This window comes from Astyanax mexicanus, chromosome 6, assembly GCF_023375975.1.
Source record: "Astyanax mexicanus isolate ESR-SI-001 chromosome 6, AstMex3_surface, whole genome shotgun sequence".
NCBI classification, from domain to species: domain Eukaryota; kingdom Metazoa; phylum Chordata; class Actinopteri; order Characiformes; family Acestrorhamphidae; genus Astyanax; species Astyanax mexicanus.
In genome coordinates this window covers 1,865,643-1,877,543 of record NC_064413.1, presented here as the reverse complement: position 1 = coordinate 1,877,543, position 11,901 = coordinate 1,865,643, and the positions used below count along the sequence as shown (strand labels likewise).

General features: G+C 35.4%; 1 long non-coding RNA gene across 1 annotated transcript; it reads right to left on the bottom strand.

Moving 5' to 3' along the window:
* Positions 1-2,325: 2,325 nt before the first annotated feature.
* LOC125802331 (uncharacterized) lies at positions 2,326-11,901 on the bottom strand. Its single transcript, XR_007439365.1, has 3 exons — positions 11,392-11,901; positions 7,653-7,808; positions 2,326-4,288 (listed from the first exon to the last, which is right to left on the bottom strand). It is a non-coding gene; the product is annotated as an uncharacterized LOC125802331 (long non-coding RNA).

Sequence of the window (11,901 nt, the reverse complement as noted above, 5' to 3'; positions counted from 1 at the left end):
ATTGTAAAATAAGATTTTCAGGAATAACCGCGATTTTTCTTCTAAAGAAGTAACCGTACCCACAGACACGTGCAATGGTTTGAAAAAGTCTGATGTGATTTTCTTATCATTAAAAAACATGTATATTAAATATATGTTTTTTTTATCTAATCATGTAATATATCTTGTCCCGTTTTCTCCCCAATTTTGAAGGCCAGTTACGCTACACATTTATTAGAACTAGTACTCTAGTAATGCCCCTAGGATTTAACAGCAGCAATTCTGCCCTATTCCAGTCAGCAGACTGGAGAGTAAATTAATCATCATGTGCTGAATATGGTTTACAGTTAATCATCCTGTGGTTGAGAAAGTGGGACGATATATCGCGATGTGTCACAGGAACCGCAAGACTGCTTTGAAATGGGATTCAGCGAAAAAAAAAGATTTGTAGTTTATTTGTACCATTTATTTTTTTCCTTTTGTATAGGGATGAGTATGCACCAAAAATTAACCGGTCCAATTCGACTCTACTTATCAAGGGAGGAATGAGGGCAAAATCAAAACAGAGCTCATTTATATGCAAATATATGTCTTAAAGGCACAGTGACAGCACTCGTATAATGTTTAATATATTAATTTGACTCACGAATAAAACACGAACGTTTCGGCTCTTCGGTTTTCCTCCAGACCCGCAACTAAATAGATCACCCTGGTGTGTACACCGCGCCCCACTTAGCAACGTCATAAACATATAGTATTCCTTAAAAAAAGCATATGTTTGTGATTATTATTATTATTATCATTATTATATTATAGTCTGTTTTTCATAATGTCCTTTTTTCTTTTTTGCACATTATATATGTTTGTATTTGTATGACGTTAATGACTGTTAATGACGTTACTAAGTGAGGCCTGGTGTTTAATGAAAACACTGAGTAAAGTCTAAGTCGAAACGTTCGTGTTTTATCCGTGAATCAAATAAATATACTGGACATTATACGAGTGCTGTCCGACCCTCTTTATTTTTCGTTTTGTCTGTTGCGGATTCAGCGCGTGAGAAGAATTTGGAAAAGCAGCTTGTTTTTTGACGCTATAAAGGCACAGTTACAACAAAATCATTCTTTTTGGTAAAGGCTTGTTTTCTGTTGTTCGACCTTAATTTTTTACTCAGATCTGATTAAATTTATAGCGACAGCTAGGGGTGAAAATATGGGCCTAAAATAAAAAGGTTATATTCTTGGTAATATGACTAAATTAAAGTCTGAAAATGAATTAAAATTAATATCTTTTATTATATATTAGTTTTGAAAATTCGCGGAAATAGCAAAAACATATATAAAATAATAGCAATGAATAAAGTAACATTAAAATAATGTAATGTTACAAAACATACTACCACAATATACATTATAATTTATATACATTTTATTTAGTGCATGTATTGCAATCATAAACAATTATACAGAACCCCTTTTAAAGCTTCACAGTAAAAACAATGGCAAAATACTGCTACTATTACAATACAGATTCATTAATTTTGCTAAAATTGACTCACCACCCAAATAATAGCTGCTCTTTGTGGTTTTCCTGTGGGGTCCTGATCTTTGAAGAAAAAGGTGAAAGAAAAATAAAAAATATATTAAGATAAACAGATACAGTGCTAAAGCTGCAAGTGCTCATATTTTCAAGACAAATAAAGGGTGTAGAAACAAGGAAGTGGTTATAATGATATTCTTGATCTGAGTATGTGTTTGTATATACAGCTCTTGAAATAAATAATAGACCACTTCCGTTTCTAAATCATTTTCTCTGATTTTGCTATTGATAGGTTTATATTTGAATAAAATGAACATTATTGTTTTATTCTATAAACGCCAGACAACATTTCTCCCAAATTCCAAATAAAAATATTCTCATTTAGAGCATTTATTTGCAGAAAATGAGAAATGGCTGAAATAACAAAAAACAAGATGCAGAGCTTTCATAACTAAGGTTCATAACTTTATGCCACTCCTGATTTTTTTTTCAGAGCTGTATATATACACATACTGTATTTAACATGTCTCATATTTTACAATGTCAAAAATGTTGGCACATATACGTCACATATATTGTAATAAGGATATTTTTACAATATAAGGCGGATTTTGGTATTCTAATATATATTAGATAACCAGTTGTAATATCTTTATTTCTATGAGATATAGTCTGACCAACTGAATCCCTGTGTGTGTTTTATTATTATTTTCAGCTTTTTTTTTTGCTCCAACTGGCCATAGGGTGCATGGCAGCCCCGACTTTGGAAACACAGTGTGTTGCGAAGCAGTTGGACGCAAGCACGTTTCTCTTCACCCTGCCTCAAATTGTCACGCATGCCATGCGTGACCCAAGCTGCGTTTCAAGCTGGAGCAGCAACGTAAGTGCAGATTCTTCCACTTATTCTAGTTCTAGTACTTGCCCTTAACGATTACACTCGGCTGTTTCAAGGCTTTTGGGGGCCCCTTTAGTGTGCATGCCCAGTAGGCACAGAGGGGAAACGGTATCCCATTTATTTAAATTTCCCACATCAGACATTTCACAGTACCTTTTAAGATTTCTCATATTCAGTCATGTTAAAACATTTCAATATGTTATATATGGTCATTAAAAAGACCTACAGCTCTGGAAAAAAATAAGAGAGCACTTCAGTTTCTGAATTAGTTTCTCTGATTTAGCTATTTATAGGTATTTGTTTGAGTAAAACGAACATTGTAGTCTATAAACTACTGAAAGTTCAGCTTACAGACCTCAAATAATGCAAAGAAGAGTTCAGAAATCAATATTTGGTGGAATAACCCCGGTTTTTAAACACACTTTTCATGCATCTTGACATCATGTTCTCCTCCACCAGTCTTACACACTGCTTTTGGATAACATCAGCTTGGTTTGATGGCATGTGATCATCCATCTTCCTCTTGATTATATTCCATATGTTTTTAATTTGGTAAAATCAAAGAAACTCATAATTTTCTTTTCATTTTTTTCCAGAGCTGTATGTTCAATTTCACTGCATTTCAAAATCTTTCAACTGGCGCCACCTGCTGGTAACTGCTTAACGATGAAAGCACTAAATCTGAATTTATCACACATTATTTTTATTACAATAAGTTTAATTGCTATTGATGATGTCAATTCTCGTTGCATAATTTAAAAACTTCAAAACCTTATGACATCTTTTCTCATTCAGTGTATTTTTATGGTTTTTATATTATATTGTAAATTCATATCGTTTACAAAATAATTCCATATGCGTCTCTAAATGTTTTTCAAGTCTTTAATATTAATCTCCAGGTAGAAAATAAATTAAAGAAAGAAATTAAGAAAAACTTTGAATGAAAAGGTGTGTCCAAACTTTTGACTGGTATTGTATTTCACTACACAAGCTCTGTAAACTTGATAACATGATTAATTAGTATTAAATGCATTAAAGTTTCCAGATTGATTGCATGGCAGCACTAATAGTATTATATTAAATGAGGTGTAATGTAGAAATGCTTTAAAGCTGTGCTCATTATCTCCCAATAGTCAATATTAGTATTAATAGAATTTATGGGCTAATTTAATGTTCAGAAATGCTGTGCTCATTATCTCCCAATATTCAATATTAGTATTATTAGTATTTATGGGCTAATTTAATGTTCAATTGTACTGGAAACACCATAAGAAGTCGTCATTATGACCTCAATCTGACCTTAATACCAGATAATACTGGGCACTTGTTATATTAAACAGTGGCACTCGCCCAAATTTCCTAACAGATTTAAAAGATCTTAAGCATCTCTATTACAAGAGATTCTATACTGTAATTATTCTGTTAATTTACGTCTTCAGGGGACAGCTCAGGATGGTGAGATCTCTGGGATGGTTCAGATCAATATGATGATGTTATAATGGGGAATCATTCTGACAGCAAAGCCCTTTAGAGGCCAATTTAAAGTCAATACACGCCTGTTAGAGAGTGCGGATATCTTGGCGAGATTTCCAGATAAAGTGTCTAAAGCTACACAACACCTCGCATTTCAGAAAAATAACAGCGTACACATGCCCTAATTCACCACAAACGCAAGAAAAATCACCCATTCCAGCAGCTTTAAAAAGAGATAGATGAAGCCATGTAAAATAGAAACTTAATACTGAGACTAAATCCTCTCCAGAATTGTCTTCAGTCTTCAGTGAGTCTTTGGAAATCTTTCAGCTCAAATATCACTGAAAAAGGTCCAATCTTCGCTTATTTTACGCCGCTGTGCTCAGAGGGAGGAGCCTCAAAGTTCTGAAACATAAAAGAAATCAATATATTACATATGGTCAGCATAATAGGATCCACACTGCAATATATATATCACATGCACCATATATACAAACATCATATATATGTATATCTTATTTTTTGACAGAGCTGTATAGAAGTGGCAGAAAGTTATCCAAAAGCAGTGTGAAAGACTGGTGGAGGAGAACATGATGCAAAGATGCATGAAAAAAAAGAAGATGTGATTAAAAACATGGTTATTCCACCAAATATTGATTTCTGATCTCTTCAAACTTTATTAATTTGAACTTGATTTCTTTGCATTATTTGAGGTCAGAGCTCAATATATCTAGAAATATGTTTAGAAGAAGTGTCTGAAACACGGGTGAGAGTTGCAAACCGTGGCCTGAGCGCTAATAGATTACATCATAAGCATCAGCCTCAATGCCCGGTATTTTTGTAGTAAATATATTCTTGCTGTAAATAGCAAAAGAAATGCAAAATAGACTGCTAACAAGACAGAATTTAGGTACTATATACATAATACTAATATTATTATTACTTTCACGAGGCCACAGACGCTGTACAAGTTAAGGAAAGAGGAAAGAAAAATTCAAAGAACACTTGGCGTATAAGGAAACTTCAATATCATATTGCGATTTTGTGTTTTGCAATACAGTATTGATTTTCAAAAAAACATGGATTTTAATCATTAGTTTATATGTAAAAGTTGTTGTCAGACAATGGTTCATTTAGTGTTGTGTTTAAACCCCACCTCTAAATATTATGTTTTGTTCAGCTGTCATTCTGAACTCCTGAATAGCCCCTCTGATTCTGAGAGGGATGAAACTGAAACTTCACGGGAAGCGTTGCTGTTTGGCGTGTGTGCATCAGTTACACAGCACAAACCTTTAAGATAAATGTCAGATAAGGGTCACCCAAAAAACTTTGTGAACAACCTAATATAATTACCTATCAATCAGATTTGGGTCATTTTCATGCATAGCCTAGTGTTGACAGTGTTCTCTGTCAAGCTTTACTCTTATCCTGTATTTTTTTTATTCTTTTTTTATTTATTTATCCACTTAATCACAGCTAGCTTGTTTTGAACCATTCTAAACTGATGTTAGATGGGCTGATTTTATTATTATAGTATGTTTATAAATTTGTATCAGTTCCTTTATATACTCTACAATTGTTCACATTTTTTACATTCTTTTTTCCCTTTTTCTTTCAGAATATAACGGTTGCTTTAGCTGGTGGGGTAGCTATGCCAGTTATCTCTGCAACCGACGACAGCGTTAAGACAGTTGGCTGCCCAGTTAATCTGTCCTTTCGCCTCAGCTGTCCTGCCAGCAGCGTACGTTATGACCACTGTACAGCAGTTTATCATTATAATTTCCATGTTTATACTATTTCTGTTGTGTATTTCATCAGTTCCACTGGCCATATAGAACACTTAGTAGTTGTATAATAATTATAGACTGTAGTTCTGTATTTATTTTTCTGTATAATTTATTATTATCATCCTTTCACACTGTTCTCCAATGATGAGAGCAGCTATTATTATTATTTGGATGTTTAAAAACTCCAGCAGCACTGCTGGATCTGATCTACATAACCATTGAAGAACAGAGTGAAAAAAAAGAAGCATTAAAAATAAAGTAACAGCGAAACAGATACAAAACTACATTTTGTGATTATTATACAACTACAAAGTGCTTCTATTTAATCAGCTGATAATGGACAATGCATGTATAAAAACTTATCAATATAATGCAAACACAGTGCATTAAACATTTCTGTCTTTTTATTATTTTGCAGATCGACAAGTTTGTAAGCTGCAGCTGTAAGTAATTTTTTTTTCTGTAATACAGTACAATATTATACTGATAAACAGGGGTGTAATGATACACAGCATATATCATTAAAAAATAAATAAACCACAGTTAGTTCCGACCCTGCAATTTGTTTGGCTGAGAGGCGTTTTATGAGTGCCGTTATCAGCTGGTAATGCACTGACTGTAACCGAAGCTCTCCGTGTATTACTCCGCCACATACAGGCAACCTAGCAATGATGCAGCGCTTACAAGCCAAATAAAATTCAAATGCAATGTGATTATACACCACTGGGGGCGCTAGATCCCATAGACACAGTGAACAAAACTGTGTAAGCCATGTCTCCAATAGGCGGCACAGGCCTTAAATTTCTTATGAATATGCTTTAATATGGACAGTGCCTTCCGCCAAAAAGTAGTTCCACAACAACTGTAACAGAACTAACTACAAAACGGCGTATAGTTTATAACTTACAGACTAACACCACGGAAGTTAGCTTGGGAATAAGCGAAGATGGAACTTAAATGTTAGGACCGTGAAATAACGCTAATACTCTCCTCTCCTGCTCTGTGGAGTCGTCTTCGTGTGAAAGCTGCGCATTTTTTTACAGCATTTCTGCTTGTTTTGCTGGGTGGTGTTGGCTAGGTTTAGCTAGCCGGCTGGACTGTGGTTAGGTTAGCGTAGCTTGCTTTAGCTCAGCATTAGCTTAGTTTAGCCTAGCCTGGCTGGTTAAGTTACCGTTCTGGCTGTCAGACGGCATTAGCCGAGGTGATTTTCTTTCCCTTTTGCCACAAAAGACGAGTCAGGCGCTGTGGGTTGAGCGCTAGCCTGTGCTAAGCTAACGCTGCTGCTGGTGCCGGTGGAGGCGATGATTCAAAACTGTACTGTGTGTATACGCCGTTACTAGGCAACGCGTCGGCGGAGTGATGCAGATAGTGTGTGAGAAGGCCGTGACGTTATCACAAATATCACGGCTAGAACCACTTCTCAACCAATCAGATTGTGAGGTCGGTACTAACTGTTGTATTAAATACAATATTTTTTATATTTAAGCGATTGACACCATTTAACGCTACAGACGAGAGTAAAAACAAATCGAGGCACGTAAACAGAGAGCGTAGTCAAATAACAAGTGTGGGTCAAAACCAGAGAGACAATAAACCAAAAGATCAGAATTGAATCACACACCGAAACCGATACCATGAACCCGCTAGAAGCAGCGTTTAACAAAAATACCAAATATAAACAGAACAGAAAGGTAGTCAAAAATCGTAGTCAAAAGAGCAAACACGGGTCATACACGGAAAAATACAGACAGAAAGGTAACGTACCGTATTTCGCTGATTAACAGGGAAAATACTTCGCAACAAAATCGAGAAACAGACGGGTTTATATACATACAAATAAAATACAAACGCCTATATATATATATATATATACGTGTGTATATATATATATATATATATATATATATATATATATATATATATATATATATATATATAGCAAGCTGGAATATAGTCTAAATTTGATCTAAACAGTGGCCTACCTTATGAAGTGTGCTGTGGTGAATCCAGTGCCTTCTTTGTTGCAGCTTCCTGGAGGTTCCAAGATGTTTTAATACACGTATTAAACGCTGCTGCTCCCCCGTTAAATTGGAAATGACTGCACGCCGCTTCTAACCAACTATTGGTCCAGGATATTCCTTTAGTTTGGGAAAGTAAAATGATGTATTTTGCTAAAACAGCAAAGAAAGTGTCTGTAAATTGTAATTGTTCTACAGTAAACAGGTTTTAGGCAGTACAGATTTTTGAATTACTGCTACTGTGAGTTTTATATACATTTTATTTTTTTATTGGTTGGCGATAGTATTTTTTGTATAAAATGATCAAGCATTTATTAACTATGATTTTGCTCAGTTGCTCCATATCAACCTATTGATTTTGGATTCCCCCCTGTAGACATTCTCAAAAAGTGGTCTCTGTCAATGCAACCAATTCATGTTTATAAGGAATATTCTTTAGAATAACTATGATAAACTAAACAGCCGACAAATGTTTTATAATTACAGAAACATTAATAATACTGATTTGTGGATGGTCAAATAAACCACATAAAAAATAATAAACATTTAGCACAGAGACTTGACTCGAGTGCACTTCTCTGGTACACACTTCACTAAAAGACTGAAGTTATTATTATTCACCAGCAGATGGCACCTTAAGACTAATTCACAGACCATATTATATTTATTATTATGGTCAGTATTGATATAATAAACATTTTCCAGATTAATTTACTGTGAATAAACACATTCTTACACATACAGAGGGACGTTAATCTTATCTTTAAACAACTTCTTGTACATTTTATGCAAATTTCTTTGATGTGAAGGACTATGATTACTGAATAAATAATAAAACTGGGTAGTTAAATGAAATCCACTTATTAACAGATCTTTTAATGCTGACTGATATAAAAGACCATGCAACAACGTCACTGTTCTTACTATTTGTTTGTTGTGACTGCTTAATATTTTTTTTAAGTATTTACAACTTAACTAATAACATTAATAAACTCCTTTATGACGTATTTATAAACCCATTATAAAGGAGCATTATTTTAAAGTGGTACCCCTGAAAACTACACCTACACCTACTTACACTTACTTACACATTAATAAAGCTGAGTCAGATATATATATATATTTTTTTTCTTTAAAAATTTTTTTCAATTATGGAGTAACAAAGTATATGTATATGGTAAAATACTCTATTTTTGTGCAATATGATGATGGAAATAAATGTTCATGTTTTTATTTTTCAGGTCCGCCATCTCCACCAACAGCAGGTAAGAATATACAAGACAATACTGGACAACTATGTCTAGAATATGTACAGTTGTGGTCAAAAGTTTACATACACTTGTAAAAAAACATAATGTTTTGGCTGTCTTGAGTTTTCAATAAGTTCTACAACTCTTATTTTTCTGTGATAGAGTGATCGGAACACATACATGTTTGTCACAAAAAACAGTCATAAAATTTGGTTCTTTCATAAATTTATTATGGGTCTGCTGAAAATGTCACCAAATCTGCTGGGTCAAAAATATACATACAGCAACATTAGTATTTGGTTACATGTCCCTTGGCCATTTTCACGGCAACTAGGCGCTTTTGGTAGCCATCCACAAGCTCCTGGCAAGCTTCAGGTCGAATGTTTGACCACTCTTCTTGACAGAATTGGTGCAGTTCAGCTAAATGTGATGGTTTTCTTGCATGAACCCGTTTCTTTAGCACTGTCCACATGTTCTCAATGGGGTTTAAGTCAGGACTTTGGGAAGGCCATTCTAAAACCTTAATTCTAGCCTGGTTTAGCCATTCCTTTACCACTTTTGATGTGTGTTTTGGGTCATTGTCTTGTTGGAACACCCAACTGCGCCCAAGACCCAACCTTCGGGCTGATGGTTTTAAGTTTTCCTGCAGAATTTGGAGGTAATCCTCCTTCTTCATTATCCCATTTACTTTCTGCAAAGAACCAGTTCCACTGGCAGCAAAACATCCCCAGAGCATAATACTACCACCACCATGCTTGACAGTAGGCATGGTGTTCCTGGGATTAAAGGCCTCACCTTTTCTCCTCCAAACATATTGCTGGGTGTTGTGGCCAAACAGCTCAATTTTTGTTTCGTCTGACCAGAGAACTTTCCTCCAGAAGGCTTTATCTTTGTCCATGTGATCAGCAGCAAACTTCAGCCGAGTCTTAAGGTGCCTTTTCTGGAGCAAGGGCTTCTTTCTTGCACGGCAGCCTCTCAGTCCATGGCGATGTAAAACACGCTTGACTGTGGAGACTGACACCTGTGTTCCATCAGCTTCCAAATCCTTGCAGACCTGCTTCTTGGTGATTCTTGGTTGACTCTTGACCATCCTGACCCATCTCCTCTCGGCAGCATGTGATAGCTTGCGTTTTCTTCCTGATCGTGGCAGTGACACAACTGTTCCATGCACTTTATACTTGCGTATAATTGTCTGCACAGTTGCTCTTGGGACCTGTAGCTGCTTTGAAATGGCTCCAAGTGACTTCCCTGACTTGTTCAAGTCAATAATTCGCTTTTTCAGATCCACACAGAGTTCCTTTGACTTTCCCATTGTAGCTTTTGTAGCTGAGTCTAATCACTGGGTCAAATGAGCCCTATTTAAATGGGCTCATGAGAAGTCAACAGCTGTAGTCAATCAGAATCACTTACAAGAAGTGAAGAGGCCATGACATGAAGCTAATTTGATTGACACAACTCGCTACATCACCAAAATTGACAAATTTTGTTGCTGTATGTATATTTTTGACCCAGCAGATTTGGTGACATTTTCAGCAGACCCATAATAAATTTATGAAAGAACCAAATTTTATGACTGTTTTTTGTGACAAACATGTATGTGTTCCGATCACTCTATCACAGAAAAATAAGAGTTGTAGAACTTATTGAAAACTCAAGACAGCCATAACATTATGTTTTTTTACAAGTGTATGTAAACTTTTGACCACAACTGTAGCTATATCTATATTCCTGTGCTCTAAATAACTAAAAGAAAGTCTGAAAGTCCAGGTGTGTGTTAAGCTTCTCAGAGATTTAGGAGGATCTGCATCAACAAGAAATTAATTAGATTAATTTATATGTATCACGTGATTATGATAAGCTATCTATTAACAAGTCCATTAATTAAAATATAGTGGTCTCCCCTCCACAAATGTGTGTGTTTATATTAAAGGTGAGGTGCTAGACTAGTACTGTCTGTGTGTGTATTAGTAATTAATGTTACAGAATAACAGAAGATATAATGATAGTTTTGATGAGCCACTGTTGGACAGTTGTTTCTAGGATGAAGAGCAGGTTTAGGTTCAGGTGGTTCAGGTAAAGGTGAGAGAGTAAGGTGAAAAGAAATGATGGGATTGCACTGCTCAGCACGTAAAGATAATAATGTATAAATAATGTATACTTTTGAGTTTTGAGTAGCTTTCCACCTTTGGCTGTTTACATTAGATCAAACAATGGAGATTGCAGCTTATTTAAACAGAAATATAAATATAAACAGATCGTGTTTCCTCTGACACTGACTGCACACTCACACTTACACATTCTATGGACATGAGTCAGAGCTGCAGAGTAGAGACAAAAAAACTAAATTTTCCTAGAAGCACAGGGCTTGAACTTCCTGCAGTACAGAGTAAACAGAGCTTTGAATGCATGCAGTTCCTGCAGAAAAGCTTAAACAAAACTTCATATCTACTTACCTTATTTAGTGTTATGTGCAGAGAATAGTGCACATAGTCCAAAGTGAAGTGTAGGTCATCTAAAAATGCGAGTAATCCTCTCTAAAAAGACAGTACTAGTACACGGCTGCATTCCTGCAGTGCTGTGAGGAGAATAACAAGTTGCCTCAGACTTTGAGGAAGAGGTCCCGCCTCAGCTGGCGCCAGCAACCCTGTTATTGCTGTTACAGATCATGCAATTAGTTTCGTTTTGCAACCTCTTTTGCAATATTGATGAAACAACAGCATTCAGTTACAATATATATAATAGCTGGATATCTGAATCCTGTAATAAATACGGTGGGGTTGGGTTAAAAATAAAATATTGTTTCCAATGAAACAAAACAAAAAAAAACTGCAGCAGGCTGTGTGTTTTTGTAAAATGAGTCCAGCTGCGTAACAGGAGTCTTAGGCAACCTAATACCCCAAACACCCTAACCCTTCCCACAGTGCACTCTCTTCCAACTCCCAATGCATCTTAATAGCATTACA